Source organism: Phasianus colchicus, chromosome 13 (assembly GCF_987193195.1).
Source record: "Phasianus colchicus chromosome 13, bPhaCol1.hap1.1, whole genome shotgun sequence".
Taxonomy (NCBI): Eukaryota; Metazoa; Chordata; class Aves; order Galliformes; family Phasianidae; genus Phasianus; species Phasianus colchicus.
The window spans coordinates 13641466-13658277 of record NC_143448.1 but is presented as its reverse complement, the minus strand read 5'-3'; the positions used below and the strand labels follow the sequence as shown (position 1 = coordinate 13658277).

The following is a 16812-nucleotide window of genomic DNA, read 5'->3' as shown; positions in this document are numbered from 1 at the left end:
TTTTTACAGAGAGAAAATTTCTATGAAAGAATGGACAAAATAGTCTTCAGTACCATGATCAACATTAGCATATTCTGAAAATTAGTAGATATTTCAGAAGCCTGACCTTAAATCTACTTAAAACTAAGTTGACAGATTTTTTATTTGGGAGACAGTAAATGCTCTGAAACCCTGTCAAGATTGTCAGTTGGCTACTCAGAAATACCCACGGGCTCATGGGTTTGTTCTGTCTGGGAGGTTCAAGTGAAGGTAAACCTCTGATTAAGGTAAGTGTGAATAATGGCTCCCTTTTTTGTAATTTAAATACATTATAACTTTCAAGCAGATTAATCTTTTCAAAGCAGCATGAGAAAACTAAAGTTCCTGAAGTCTTACTTATTTGCTTCTCTTACACCTCTGCTCCTTCTCTTTGAAAGCATGAGAAGGACTAGGAAATGCTTTTGGGAATTCATAGTAGGACTGTGTGAGACATCTAGAAGGACATATTTTAGATTTTTTTAATATATATATATCCCAAGAATAATCACCTAAAAAGTCCACATAGGGCTAAAAATTAAGCTAATTATTTTCCAGTGCAGGAGTAAGTTTCCTGTGGTGCAAACACTAAAATGTTTATTGTCTTAGTATATTTTAAAAGTGAGATAATTATTGTAAGAGCCAATATGAGGAATTTTAGAAGTTTCATTCAACTTCATACTCCATTACTTTTGTCAAAAGAAGAATCCCTAGACTTGGGGACGATGAAGTATTTTCCGGTAATAAGCAGTGAAACTGCCACTCATTTTATTTTGGGAAACACGATGGGTGGAAGGTATATGCTAACTGATATATGGGACTTTCTAGAATGTAAAGAATGTAAAGGATATTCTCCATCATCTTAAGGAAATGAACAGTTAGCTTAATGTTTTTTTAAATGCTTAGCTTGACACCAACATTGTATTGAAGTTGTACAGACATAGAAAAGTGATTGAAGTACAAGGCACTCAACTGTATAACTGCATCTGTTTTGGAGTTAATATGCAAAGCAGTTAGAAAAAAAACAAAATATGCCCTCTGTAAAACTTGCTAGGAAGACCTGCTGTGGCAAGAAAGCTGGGAATGTTGTGAACTCTTCTTGTTTCCACTGCCATTCAGTAACCACCATTAGAAGCTTACTTCCCATGAAAGCTTCCCATTAAAGTGCAAGTGGTAAAACAGAAAATCTAAGTCTAAAGATGTCAAAGGCACGTAGACAAGTGCAGATATTTTCAGTAGTATTACTGAACTTATTTTAGGTTTCCAGGCCTTGTTGAACTTTAATGATAGGTAGCAGTCATTTAATATTTGTGAAAGTTGTCTTTGATTTCTAAAGAAATGTGCTGGTGTTTTTGTTTTTTTTTTTTTTGTTTGTTTTTATTTATTTATTTATTTATTTTAGGTTTTTAAAAATGTGTATCATAACTCAGCTATCATATAATAATAACTTAAGTATGCAGATCTTGAGTATTCCTGTAAAGTTAGATCGGCTGAGAGAATGTTCATAAATAAGCTTAGCAAATTTATCTTATACTTGACTATCTCTGAGTAACAGATAAGACTTCTGTCACATGCAGGATTTGATTTATAGGCTAGAGAAAATAATAACAAAAATTAATGTTTGAATAAATTGGAGTTATTAAGAGCTATTTAGAAACCTAATGGTGAATGCTTTGTGTAATTTTTCAAATCTAAGTCGCATATAAATGATCTGTTTTCCTCTAACAATTGCCTGTTGTTTACTCAGATGGGTGTTTTAAAAGACAGTTAGACCTATATCCTCATACAGTTTACCTCTATTACAAATTTCACCTCAGCTTCCATGAAACTTGGGTCCATATGGATTTGCTGAGTAATGGATTTTTTTTCTCATGTATATCTCCAGTACAAACCTTTGAAAATCTCTGCTAGAATTCCAGTGTACTTAAAGTCATTCAGTAGTAGATTTATTCATGATATATATATATATTTCAATTAATGTCTCTAAGGAAGAGTTCACCACATTACTCATCCAGCATAGGCTAACCAGCATGGTAGGAGTCTGCTGAATATTTTAATTGATGTCCACTAACAGTTGTAAAGCTGTAGTACTATGATCGGACACCCTGAGATGCCCTTATACAAAGGATTTTTTTCCATTAATTCAATGGATGCTGCTTCATAGGTAATGAAAAATTAAGCAAGCTTTGACCAAACCTTGGGAACATATCTCAGCAGTTGGCAATGGAAAGCCAATTAAAATACTTTCCATGTACTTGTTTTTAAATATTCATACTATTGAACCATTCCCACTTAATGCATAAATGACAACATAATACTTAAATGTAACAGTTGGTGGAAGCCATTTTAAGTAGCAGATTAGTGGAGACAGATTTTAACTTGCAGTGCCAGTTGAACTGTATTAAAAGCTAGTATTCCACAGCTTGGTTTAGAATTATTTACAGATGTGTAGATTGAACCATTCTGTCACTATTCCTTTCCAGAAATGGTTGCATCAGATGCCCTTCCTACATATAACTTCTGGAATCAAACTCATAAGAAAATACAAATTAAAATATTTTGGTAATTCTTCAGTATTCATTGATTACAGAATTCAGTTTTGTGTTGCAACTCTTACTGTTCAGTGTTAATATAGCTGTTTACTTGTTTTTGTGGACTGTGATGAGCTTCTGTAGACTCTGAGATAAATCCTATACTGATGTCTTTGAATGATTTCCTCATGTTGGCATTGTTGCTGTCTCCTGGAGTGTTACCAGGATTCTTGAAACTTTCATTTCTGTTTGTTTATCCTTCTCAAAGTATCAGCTCCTAGAATTGTCATATTTTGTGAAAATTTCAGCTTTTTTTTCTTTCATAATGAAATTCCTTGTTGCATGAGGGACAAGTCTGCAAGTAAGGTCCAATCACAACCTTGAAAACTCCACAGTCATGTTGCATTTCCTCAGCATGACTGGAAATATATTTTTTTTTATTGGGCAGTAGGAGAATTATGCATGTTAAGATGAGGAAATTTCTGTTCCAATCTTGTGGTGAAAAACCATTTGAAAATGGTCAGTTTTCACTCTAAATAGTTCAAGTAGCATGCAGAACTGGAAAAATATTTTAGAGACAAATGGAGAATCTGCGTGCACATGTCTGAATTATAGCCTCCATAATTGATAATGACATCAGGGGAGTTTAACACACGTTACTGTCATCTGAATGTGTGTGTGTTAAACAGATGACGAGCACAACAGTAACTTGGCATGCTCGTACATTGTTTGGGAGGAATGAGGAATATGAGGAAAGATTGAATCAGCAGTATCAGTGTATGTTAAGAAAAAGATAAATATCCTCAAACCCCTCAGCTAACCTCAGTAAAATTGGGAGTAACTGTAGAGAAAATGATCCATCACTTGAATGGGTAGGAGTGATGCAGGCTGCACCAGAGATAGGGACTGGTTGGAATGGGGTCACCATTTCCTATGCAGAAACAGAAAGTCTACTCTCTTGTCACTTGTCATTTGAATTGTACAAAAAAGAAAGGCTTCAACAGAAGGGCTAAAGAGTCATGGCTGCTGTCTACTGTCAGGAAGAGAGCTTCTTTGCCTCAGTTTCCTTCTTGTCAAACCAATGGATGACAGGAAAGAGAGTGACCCTTCTGAAAAGAGACAGAGCAACTCAGTAGAATAAAAAACTATGAAAACAATCTTGATTTACCTGTCAAGAGAAAGATAGGAAAGGTGAAAAAAAATCTATGGCCTCATTTCTTTCCATCTTTCTGCAAGACTAACTAGACATCTTCTGGGAAAGTGCCGACTCATGTACACTCACTGAAAATACTAACATCCTTCATTGCTATCACTTCTCTCTTTTCCCGTTAGCAACTTCTGAGATTCCAGAGGAAATTTTCTAGAACTTCAACTGTTCACTTTGCTGCCTTCGGGGCTGGATTTCTGTCATTCTCAGTTAAAAGCTGGTGCTGACGCATTTTTGCAGAGGTCAACAGCATTACTACTATTCGGATCACTTATTTTTCCAAGTGTTATGAATGCAAGTCTCTGAAGATGACAGTATAACGTAGGGAAAACTGAAATGAGATGTAATGAAAGGTAATGAAAAAGTCAGAGGTATACAAGATGATCCTGTGATGTGAGGTCAGACAAAACAAAACACTTAATAAGAGGCTGTGGAGCTGGAATTAGCCAGTATTGCTGAATGGGCCACATGTGTCACAAAAGCAATATACTCAGTGGGAGAGGGGAAATGTAGAATGTCAATGCGGTATAGAGCTAACCCTGGAGGCTGCTTAAAAGCTAACATTGCACCTTCTGAAAAAAATGCATCCCATATTCAGTTGCTGTGTATAAAAGACAAGATGAAACTTCTTGGTGAAAGTAGCAAAGCAAACAATCAAGATCTTAATGTTATAAATGCTCAGAAAGTCACTTTTTCCTCAATGAAAGATGCAAGCAGAGGTATACGCAGTGCTCCATGAACTGCTTTGCCCCAAATGAAAACGTTGTTAGAATTCAGCAAAAAAAACTTAAAAGCAAAAAAATCCCACAGCCAAACAACAAATCATTGTGTTTATCACTTGAACTGGGAAGACACTGTGGTGTCTTTCTGTCTTGGACTGTGACCTTCTGGTGCTAGGGGTTTTACAAAAGGAATTAAGAAGAAATTTCCTGTCCTAGATGACTTTTAATCTTAAAACAGATAGCAGATGGATACAGGCAGATGGCAGAGAAAAAAATTGTAGATCTGATCTGGAATGTTTTCTCATCAAAACCATGGTGATTGATAACCTCTCCTTTAAAATATTTGAATTTGACAATTTTTGATGAAAAGTAAAGGGCAGAATTTCCAGTCAAGGTAAAGGAAAGAGAATAATAATGAGGTTGTCAGTCATGTGGGATGTAGCAGATCAAAGTTTCAGGGATTTGTCTGAATTGGATGTGACTTAAATCAGGCTTTCATACTTCCAATGTGAATACTACTCCCTAACTTCATTTGCAAGAAGATCCTGCTTGTTTTAAGTGCACGCACTCTTGCCTATTTAGATGCAGATACTCATGGACATATGCATGCATTAATAGAAAAAAAATCAAGTTTCCTTGAGGAAACTGCTTCCATTTTATGTAAGGCTGAAGATATTTCACATGGGGAATAGAGATACAAACAGAGGAAAGTGTAGAAATAAAGGAAATGAAAGGAAAATATTTAAGGTATTTTAATCTCTAACTTTGCTTCAGCACTGGTCTCAAACTGGTGTAAATGGTTGCAGTGCATTCAGGTCCAATGGAGGTGTTTCAGTTGTATCCCTGAGGCATATGGTCTTGAGGTCCATGTTAAAATTTGTCATAAACATTGTACAAAAAGTTTATAGTGAACCCTTGGGGAGGAATGAAATGTGAACTGTGTAATGGACTTTCGTATGGGTTACTATCTGTTATCAAAAGGGCAGAACACTTTCTTCTGAGTTCTCTTCCTTTAGTTCTTGATCTTGAAAGAACGTGACATTTCCTTTTCTGTGGAGGGGTCTTCAGCAGTGCCTCCTGAGGGCCCTCCTCCATTCACTGCATTACAGTGGAAATACATCAGCTTAAACTCAGATAGTGAGGATGGTTTAGAAGTGAGAGAAAAATTCTGTGCCTTAGAAGGAATTATCTTTCAGTTTAAAATTATTTAAGAAGCTGTTTCTGGAGCCTTTAGAGGGTGAAAACTGATGAAGCAGTATCAGTCAGTTAACCTAGTATGAAATAATGTCTCAAGTAAAAATAATTAGAAAACATCCTATATTTTTAGGTTGTATTCCATACACTTCTGAGCATAGGAAAAACAAACAGAGATCTTCTTGTCTCATTACCAACAACTATCTAAAATTAAAGTTATTTTAAGCTAAATTTTAAGAAGGGAATTTAATTTACATAAGAACACACTTCTTATTCAGCACTAAGTTGGCTTTATCAGAGCTAATTAAGGGTAAGTGCTAGTTGAAAGTCTGATTTGCATAGTTTAACAGTGGAATAGTAAATATATGTTGAGATACAAAATATAATAGGAATCTTACTCCAGTTCTAGTATTTCTCTCATTGGTGTATGTATATATAATAAATAAATATATTAGTTTATCTTCTGCTTTAACATACTGTAGCATTTTGTTTAATTTTAATACAGGAAGCTGCTTTGAAATAGTTTCATTCCTACTCATCAATATTGTGATATTTCTTGTATGAAATTTCTTTCATATACATCATATTCAATATTCATTTTAGTTGAAATTTACTTTGACTTGAATTTACTTTGTGACCAATGGGTTGTTTCAGGATGAAAATAGTCTTAGGCAAGCTAGTGGAAGACTACTCCTAGCTTTGAATGACATTGTGTTTTGAACAAGAATGTTGTCTTTGTTGTCTTGCATTCCAGATCTACTTTTGTAGAGTAGAATAGAAGCAAGATTTAATCTTTTCATTTATTTTGTTTTATTTTAAATAAATGAGGGTCAATTAAATACAGACATTTTCACATAGTCTACTCACACCTCTCTGTGGAAAAATCAAAACTATAAATAGCACATGCAGGAGCTGTATGCCTCTGTGACTTTACATTTTTGATTCAGTAGAGCAAATGAGAATTGTAAAGCATTGGCTGAATTGTGAAACTTCTTCACAAACTTCTTTTACACGAGGGCTGGGCTGGGCTGATTTCCATAGCTTTTTTTTTTTTTCTTTTTTCTTTTCTTTCCCCCTAATATCATCCTTGAAGTTTAATGACCTCCCACTGTCTTTGGTCAGGTTGGAAATTAGGAAAAGTTAATTCTCAGCATGGTGAGGTATTGGAACAGACTACTCAAGAAGTAGAGTCACCATCCCAGGAGATTTTCAAGAAAAGAGTGGATGTCGCACTGAGTGACAAGGTTTAGAGAGGTCACAGGCATGTGTTGATGTTTGGACTAGATGATCTTATTGGTCTTTCCAACCTTAATGATTCTATGGCATGTATATACTCAGTCATACAGACAATGGCACATTTTGTGTTATAGAAATTCATGACTTGAACATAAGAAAATTCCCTGAACTGTCACAGAAGCAATCCCTTTTCTATCACAGTTAAAAAGAAAAATAATAAAAATGCATTTTTATTAAAGCTGAAGACTTAGCTAGTATATTTGGAATAAAAACAAAATTGCAAAAGTTTTCCTTTGACTTCATGGTAGTATAAGAAGGATTAATATGCTGTGTGAGCATACTGGATGATAATAAAATAGAAGAATTAAAATCACTTCAACACAGTGTAGATAACCCTTTGAAAATAAGTAAAAATTCAGTCTTAAGTATCAGAATAATTGGAATGTCTGAGTAACTTTTGCTAAGAAAAGCTACTTTTTAAAATGCTCATTATCAGAGTATAACAAGAGCAAGCATTGCATTGCTAGAGATAACAGTGTACAGAGGGAGTAGAAATTGAAAAGGTGGAGAAAGTCTATAGAAGGTTAAGGGGTGGCAGGGTGATCACCCATCTATCATTTCTGCCACAGTAAATCTTCATATTTTGAGGGAATACTGTGATTTTAGCACCATAAGAACAAAATTGCTCTGCTGTGCTATTTCCAGTGTCTTAGTAACACTAGGGAAGTCTCACTGATGATGGAGAGATCATGTATGGTGTTTTTTATTGTCACAGGAAGCATGAGTTTTAGATCAGCAATGGCATGCTGTTAACCAACATCTCTTCTGGCAAATAGTGATGATCTAGAAAGTCTTGTATTTAATACAAAATGAAATAAAATAAAATGAAGGATGCAGGATCATCTCTTCAGGCAGTATGTTTCTATTAGTTGTTAAATCAGGAACGTCGTCTTTGTCATTTTTTCAAATAGCAACAGAAGCTCACAACCAAGAAACGCCCAGGCATTTCAGCTGAGGTAACCACGAAGATGGCAGTTCACACTGAGAAACAGTATGGGAACTTGCTGTGGAGGTGACAGACTCTGAATGCGTAATGCAGAAAATGTGTTACAGTAGTAGTACAGATGTGGGTAAATGGCATTTGTGTTTCTCTAAAGAATTACGGAAATCTTATTGAAATTCAGTGTCATCTTATTCAGATAAAGAAAATACTTATACTTGGTAACTAGTACATTAAAAGTTACAAATACCATCACTAGTGATTTTAATTAGTTTTGAAAGAAGCAAATAGATCTGAGAACTTGCATTTCCTTTTTTAAATTCTGGGTGTTGCTCTGTGCTTAATAAAGGGTCAGGATAATCTTGTCTTTATGGCTACGTCATGAAGTCCTGATTCTGCCACATGCTTCCTTTCTGCCATTAATCAGATTGCTTTTATCTGTATTTTTTATTTTAAATTGGATTTTAAATTGGACATACCAGGTCTTATACTAATTTTATAGTGAACATTTATGGATTAAAGAAATTTTATTTTCACCACATAGGGAACTATATGGAAGACAATGACTTGTGAATATTGACTAATTAAAAAAAAAAAAAAAAAAAAAAGATTGTAATGATGAAATAAAAATTGTAAGAGCTCAGCAAACAGCAGAAAGAGAAGCCTTGTCAGAAAACTGATAAGAAAGATCACAGCAGGAAAAGCAAGAAAAGCCAAGATATTGAACTTTTAAGGGGAAAAGAAAGAGACTTAATTTTATGTTATTTTAATGTCAAAGATATTTCTCAATTTCTGATTGCTCTTTAATCTCAGGGGAAAAGAAAAAAAAAAAAAAGGATAAGCAAATACAGTGATTTAAAGTAAAAAATAGAAAAGTCAGAGCAGAAATAAGGAAACATTTTATAAGGCCAGAAGAAAATAATAATTACAGATAGATTAGAATTTCTATCAATTCTAATCTTTTAATGAAGGCTAAACAATTTTCTGAAAGATATTTTATAACTCATTTTATAAGCTGAAATGACAGGACTGATGCAAAAATTATTGCTCTGCATCATGAAGAAGGTCAGTCCCAGTTGTTCATTCTGGCCTTACAATCCATAAATCTGTGAATTAATGTTTGTGACTCATGCTGATACCATAATGATGGAGGACAGAGAAGCATGTAAGTTATGCCAACTTGCTACAGGTCTTGGAAATAGAAAGGAGGAGAGACCGTTTCCAGAGAGCTGTCTATGGACAGATCATTGCAATATTGTTCACAAGTTAATTCTTTGAAATGATTATGTTCTGTAAGGACAACTTCTTGTGCATGACCGTCAATCCATCTGCTTTATTCTGTGGGTTAGTTCATGAGAGAAAATTGGATTTGTTGGCACAGGGGTTATGCCTTAAATGAGTGGTGCAAAGATAGGTCACAAAACTGATATCTAAGCTTTTTTTTCCTTCAGATTATGTAATTACAAAGAATGAACTACATTGGTTTGGCTCCTCACAGTCTGTCTTGTTCACTGAATAACTTCAAATGAAAGAGAGAATTTTCACTGCTAGATGTCCTAGATGGCGGAGTGGGAGAATGACATTTTCTTGGTGTCCAAGGCAATTACCTGGATATTCTGGTACTGCAGATACTTGAGTATTCTGGTAGTGCAAAGATTGGAGTCAGCTCTGGATGAGCATGAAAATTCTCTGGTTCTCACTTTTGATATTAATCGAAAGAACGAAAGTCTCTGTTTACATACAACTTTTGTTTTGGGGGCATTAGAATGTAGGAGAAAGAGATACTATTTTACTGTAGGAGTAGTAAGCAATAGGTTTCTCGTACTCTAAGTTGCTTTAGCCTTGGCATCATTACATGTAATTGGACAAATAGCTTCTCTGGAAGTATTAAGTGGATTGTAATCTTTTTCTTTCTTGAAGCTTTCTTTCTTAATCTATTGAACACTTGGCTTTAGGAAATTAATATTTCACATAGGGTGAAAATGATTTGTCAAATTAATGAGAAAAAGCAAATGATTTGAAATCAGTTTGATTGAAAATAATATTTAATTTCTCTTTTTTCAAATAAGTGATGAAGCAAAAAATGAAAATATATTTATAGTTCCATGTTTTTAGGGGAATGGTAACAAAAGAAATATTCAGATAGTTGCTCTTAATGTTTAATAATGTGAATAGATCTTGTGTCTTCCATACTGCCATTGTCGATACTGGGTTTATTTGCATGCTTAAGTATCTCACTAAACAGAACTGGCTGGTGTTGACTTTAATATTTTATTATGCTGAGATAAACACCAATTTCAGTGAAAATGGTGTATTGATGTAATGAATCATAGTTCATAGCACAGTTCAAGGTAGAGTTGGAAATTTATTCAGGAAAATGGCTTTTCATCTCTTCCCCATAAGAAGTAAAATCTAACATACAAATAGGGGAAACAAGAAAATCAATGCATTTTTCTTAGTTTTTCCCTATTTAGAGCCCTTGCACAATGAAGGTCACATGCACCTTCATTCATCCCTAATCTTCTGACATTTTTCAAGGCATACCTTGTGTTCAGTGTTCATGCCTGGAGCATTGTATGTCCTTAGCACATCCTTCAGGACAATATACAACTCTCTTATCTTTCTCAATTCAGAGACATGCACTGCTGTTTGAGAGGAGTCTGAAAGCTTAGTTAAAACAACGGGTCATAGAAGGTCAAATATCTTTCTTGTTGGTCTTCTCTTGACCCGGATTGAAGATTTTCTTATTTCCCATACATGTTTTGCATGCTGGAAATTATGTACTATTAGTGGAAGTTGAAAAATACAAAGCATAATACAAAGATACAAGCTAAAATGTGCTTTACAAAAATTTTAGCTGACTAATAGTCATCTGTAGGACAGTACTAGTAACTGACTATATCGTCTGCAGTCTGAAAAAAAAATCAGGTAAAACACAACAGTTTACTCCATTCTGAATACTCAACAGTAAGAAGTGAAGTATATTTTTAAACAAAACATAATTTCTTGTAAAGCATTTAATGAACAATTCTTGCATATGTGAGAAATATGTTGCAACAACGAAGGTATATTTTCTTGAACATATTTTATACATCAACTATTTTACATATGTAGAAGGTTTTAATCTGTTTCAATTTGTTTTTGGTGGGAAAATATTGGAGGTAGATAGATGGTTCTACTAGGGGGTCTTGGGGGTCTTTTCCAATTCAATCACCAATTGGTGATTCTGTGATTCTTATGTCTTCTTTTATTTACGTTTTCTAATGCACACACATCGTTAGTGTCCATCTGTGCTACACAATTTGTTACCTTAAGCAGTCTATAATAGATGTAAAATCTAGGCATGATATTGCATTACTCATTTCAGTCACTTTGAGTTAATTATTATGGTATTTTGAGGTATTCCTACTCTCCTACTCTCGCTTTTTTGTTTGTTTGTTTGTTTGTTTTTTGCTTTTTTTTTCTTCTTTAAATTCTGTCTCCTAGAATTCTAGAAAGTGAAAACAAACAAGGAAAACTCAACAGCATTTTAATGAGGCCTTTGTTTTTCTTCACCATTTCCATAACTTCTACATGGTCATCCCTTAGAGAAGCCTGCATGCAGACTGCATGCATTCTAAGTGTCAAGCCTTGGCTTGATACAAAAGTGAAGAATTTTCATTACAGAGGCAAGCATTTTTTTCCTTTAGAAATGCCATACTGAAATAAAAAGTATTCCTTAGGGAATTAGAAAATAATGAATGATTGGCATTTGATGTACAATTCCTTATTCTTGTGAGGTTTTGGCATGCCATTCACTCAGAAATTCAGAATATTGAATGACATCCACATTTACCAGATGGTCTGTCAAGGAACACTATGTGTCAACACCTTTGCAGAGTATCACTTGAAGTTTAATTTCTCTTATTTATGGGCATTTGATATGTTGGTTCTGAATAAGGTATTGTACACATTTTTCTACTAAAAACTGTTCCAGTTATGTAAGCCAAGGCTTGATATTTTACCCAAAGTCTATCTGTGTGGGAGGACAGGGATTATGGGAAATATATAGGCATACGTATATACTGAGTAAGTGGTAGAATATGCTTAATCCTATGAAGTTCTCTGTACAGTGTAGTATGGATCCTATGGCAATCAGTGACTAATAAGAGCTAGTCCAAAGTCCAGTTGGTGGCCAGTTACAAGTTTGTTTTTCAGGCATTGATGGTAATAATAGACTACTGTTGTTTAAGTATTCGTTAAGGACCTGTGCAATGGATTGAAATCCTCAGCAGGTTGATGGATGACACCGATCTGGGTAAAACAATTGATGTTACATAGTGGAAGAGGGATAACATTCACAAAAATGTGACAGGATGAAGAGTGGGCTAAAAAGCACTTCCATGTACACCCATGTATACTGGGTTTCTAGCACTTTTTTGTGAGTACCAGTGACCACTGACAGGTGGGTATTTGAAATACATAAACGACAATTCACCTTTTATTGTATCAGTAATTTCTAGCATGTTGTGCTTCTGAAAAGGACAACAGTCAAGTGCAAATATTGTTATTCCAAATATGAAATCTCTTCTCTGCTCAGTACAATGTGATAGATCTCAAATGAACCAGTTCCAGCCTCTACTGTTATGCTGCCTGTAAGTTTTATTTGCTGTCTAAGCAATACCTTATTTGTTGCTATGCAGTCCCTTCTGCTGGTTGCCCTTCTCACCACAACCTACAGAGCAGACTGAGTTCTCCATTCAGTGTTTGTGTGTTTCTTTCCCCACACCCCCTCAACTCTGTTTCTCAGCCTCTGATCATTTATTTTTCCCACTTCCGGATGCTCTCAAACTGGTTCACTTATCTCAAAGTGTGTTGCCCACAGGTGGACTTAACATTAACTGAGTGCTGAGCTGAGAGGTTTCTTTCTGTATTCTGCAGGTTGTATTTTTGCTTATAATCCCAGTATGGTGTTTTGCTTTGTGCAGTATCTAAGTGGTGATTCATGTTCAACTTGCAATCCACTGAAATTCCCAAATCTCTTTTTATGGAACTGCTATCCAACCACTTCATTGTGTGATGATTTATCTAGATTTCTGAGTAACAGAGTAGTAGAGTGGTGAACACAGCTGCCTGGAACAGGTTTCGTTCTTGGCCACTGACCATCTACACAAATGTTTATAGAAGATTGTACCAGCTGCTTGTTAGAGCAAATAGCCATAAACCAGGAAAGTTCTGAGATCAAATCCTAATTAAACTGCTGACTTGCTGCATGACCTTGAGTGGGTCACTCTTTGTGTAGCCGTGAGCCCCAAATCAAAACCTCTTGGCTGAACTTCTCTTTGAAGACAGATTAAACAAATCTGCAGAGCAGAACCTATGTACATCACTGGCGGTAACATTTTGTTTGTGCTGAACTTCTTATCTGACCTCTAACACTTAATGCAAAATACATCTGTGCCTTCTCTTATTCTTCACGTTCTTATTTGTCTGTATGGATTTGTAGCTGCATTATGATTAACATGGATACATCTGCAGAGATGAATAGCTAAAGCAGATTTTGCAGATCTGATTACATATTTTATCATGCGAAATGTGGATTTTTTTGTGATGCTTGTGTAATGTAGGATGATATAGTTTGTGAGAAAGTTCTCGGTGTACAAGCTTTAGCATTTATGTTTTCTAAGTTTACTGCTGGACACAACACTAATAAACACTTAAGTTGTGAACCTAAGTTGTGCTTGGCTTAGACTGTATGCAAAAGGGTAATGAGGTGAGGGACAGTGGGGAAGAAAATGAGGATGAACGACTAAGGTATTAAATTCCTGTGAAACCTGAGCTGTAATAAAAAAACAAGGGGGAGGATACATAGTTAGAAATGTGAGAAAAATCAAAGCACATATCTTTGCATATAGTGTGCCAGGCATCTTGTCTGGAATGTGTTTTAAATGCTAACCATTCATTCAAACAAAACTGTAGTATGCCAGTTTGCACAAGCAGCAGTTGATGCATTTGGCAGCTGAGCAGATAGCAAATCTCTGTGAAGTTTGCAGGATTCCCAGTCACAAGGGAGTACCAAATGCAGGCACATCTGCTTCCCTTTAGCCTCATCCAAGTGAAGCCCTACAGTGCTACCCAGCTGATACCAACTGTATCTGGCATGGTAGCACTGAACTCAACACGCCTGAAGGAGACATTTATTTGCTGTCATGTGGTTGGAGAGCTCACAGAGGTGCCCCAAATGGTAGCCTACCAGCGTTTTATTGAAAGTCAATTTTAGAAGTGAGACCATTTTCAAAAGCCAGATCTTTTAAAATGTGGTAATATCTAATTGGAATTGTCAGCTTGTGGATGCTTAGGAGCTACACGTTACCTCTGCAGAACATCCCCTTACTTTTTTTGTCCACTGATATCTTAAAGTCCTTTACTTGATTAATTCACAATGATGATCTAATCCTGATCTCTTGTATTGTTTCCCTACAGTTAAAAGTTCTGTGCGCAGGAGAGAGGTGCCCCAGCATGAAGATGCTCAACTACATTTCTGTACATGAGGCACTACTGAAAGATGAAGTGGCTCTTTGAACAGTAAGGCATATATTAATACTATTTTACTTTCTATAGTGGTTGTATAACATTCACAGGGCTAGAAAATTAGTAATTGCCTCTTGTTCAAAAAGTGACTGCTTTTGCTAGATTTTCCTGACTGTTTTTTGAAGTAATAACTCCTAAAGTATGAGCAGAAGACAGCAGATAGTAGTAACTATTCCTCATCCAATTCAATAATCTAAAGCTGAATTTTCCATGCAAAACCACTTGTGGTCAAAAAGTCACTGTCATTGAATTTAACACTGAATTCAATTTATGGTATTAAAATCTGAGACACTTCTGCTACTCCTGAAAAATTCTATCCTTTGAAAACATTACAGTAAATCTGAAGAATATCTAGAGGTATAACTTACAGATATCATCCTTTTCAATGTAGTTTTCACTGTGTAAGTTGCTTTAGCAAGGCAGGATTAAGGCCTTATAAAGCCTGTTTGAAAACCCTAACTTCTAAAAATAAATGTAATATGAATCAAGATAAAAACAAGTGATTATGTATCTTAAAAACAGGTATCAACCAAAATGTTTTAATGACACCTTAGAAGTACAGAGATACCATGCAAATAATGCTGTGGTTCTAGGTAGGCAAGAGTTAAGCTTGCATTTGTATGAAATTTCTGTGCCAAAACCTCAAAGACAACTATGTGCAAATAAAGATTTTGGGGGCAAAATAAGAACAAGACAGTTTTAATCAGTAAAGCTGACTCTTCCAGAAAGTTGCTGATGGACAATCTTGTAGAATCCACTCTTTTCACTTAGTTTGCTTGCTTCCATTATCCAGCCATATACATAGCTTACTAATTACATAAAATCCATCAGAATAAAAGCATAGTCTGCAGAGCCAGTTTGCATAGATGAGAACATCTAAACTGGTTGAAGAATAATGAAATGTTAAGAAAGTTGGAGTTTGTCATTTTACTCTTCCCAAATCTCATCTTCTGTATAGACCTAGCAGTAAGTTTTAGAACCTCATATTTATTCCAAACCCAGCAATAACTGTAAGCCTGGGCTTTATGTCCCACCTTCTATTTTATTTAGTTAATTTTTTAGCACAAAGTTTTTAGGTTTTCAGATATCTCACAGTCTGTTTTTTTGTCCTAGATGTACAAGACTTGTAGGTAAAACACACATTGAATTTACAGACAAATTCTTTTTTGGTATAAAGAAAGAAAAATGCTTTCCAGCTTATGTACACAGTAGGAACTACGTTATTCAAGGCAATTGTTTTCCCCTTCTTTAAAAAAAACTGGCAATGAGGTTGATGTAAACAGTGTGTAGAAAGAACTGAACGTTAAATTGAGGCAGGTTTTGTAAAATGCCTATTTAAGCCAGTGTGCATAGCAGTCACTCATCATCTCTTAGGATTTGACCCCTCATATGAACTGTAAAAGTACAAAATGTACAATGTATGCACAAAAAAAGAGAAAACAGCAGGCCTCATACAAGGTGGAAAATGAACTGCAGTCTGCTAATAGGGATGAAGAGAAGAATGTGCTTTCATTCTGGCTTATCTGTCTGAAATAGCTATACACCCAATATTTTCACTGATTCATCTGAATAATATTAAATTCTGAACTCCAGTGAATGCTCATTGTTTTCCCAAATAGCCACATATCGTTCTGTTTCATCCAGCCCAAATGATCACAGATGTATTTTACTTCAGATTTTCAAAACTGTTTATGTTAGCAGCAGCTGGTAATGCTGAGTTAAATGTGTCAAGTTCCTTTCAGGACCAACCAGTTCACTCAAAACACAAAGGCGAATGTTTGAGTCTTTTTATAGCTTGAAAATTTTCCCCCAAATGCACAGCTGTTTTAAGTGTAATTAATTATATGTAGATTTAGTGGCTCTGAGGGGAGTATTCTTCCTTCCGTACTCTCGAAAGTCTTAAAAGCTGACAGCGAAACTTTCTACTTTTTATGCAGGTATTTTATGTACATCTGATGAAAGTCTGCACCATTAAAATAAACAGGACATTGCCCTTTATAATAGAATCAGGACTGTTTGGAAATTCTGTTGAAACCGTTTAGAGTAGCAGTTACTAAACACTTCTCTGCTTTTCACTGAGTAAGAACTAGAATATCACATGGGTCTATTTAGAGAATAAGTGGAGGCTAAAGCCATATTTAAAATGCTATTGTATCTCTAGTCAGGGATACATAAATAGGGCTTATATTGCCTTAATTCAGAATTTCTTCTTAAAGATCTCTTAGAAAGTGGTTTCATCCTGCCTTGAGAGTTTAGCCCAGTGAGATTAAACTGGGAGTTGAGCTAAGAAGGAAATTTTAAACAAGGTCAACAGTGTAGACAAGACTTTTTATTTCA

At 35.2% G+C, this 16812-nt stretch overlaps 1 long non-coding RNA gene across 1 annotated transcript in view; it reads left to right on the top strand.

The window, feature by feature from the left end:
• LOC149916169 (uncharacterized) overlaps positions 1-14848 on the top strand; it is an 81167-nt gene extending 66319 nt beyond the window's left edge. The window contains exon 3 of the long non-coding RNA XR_016470600.1: positions 14368-14848. This is a non-coding gene — a long non-coding RNA (uncharacterized LOC149916169). The remainder of the gene's footprint in view (positions 1-14367) is intronic.
• Positions 14849-16812: the final 1964 nt, after the last annotated feature.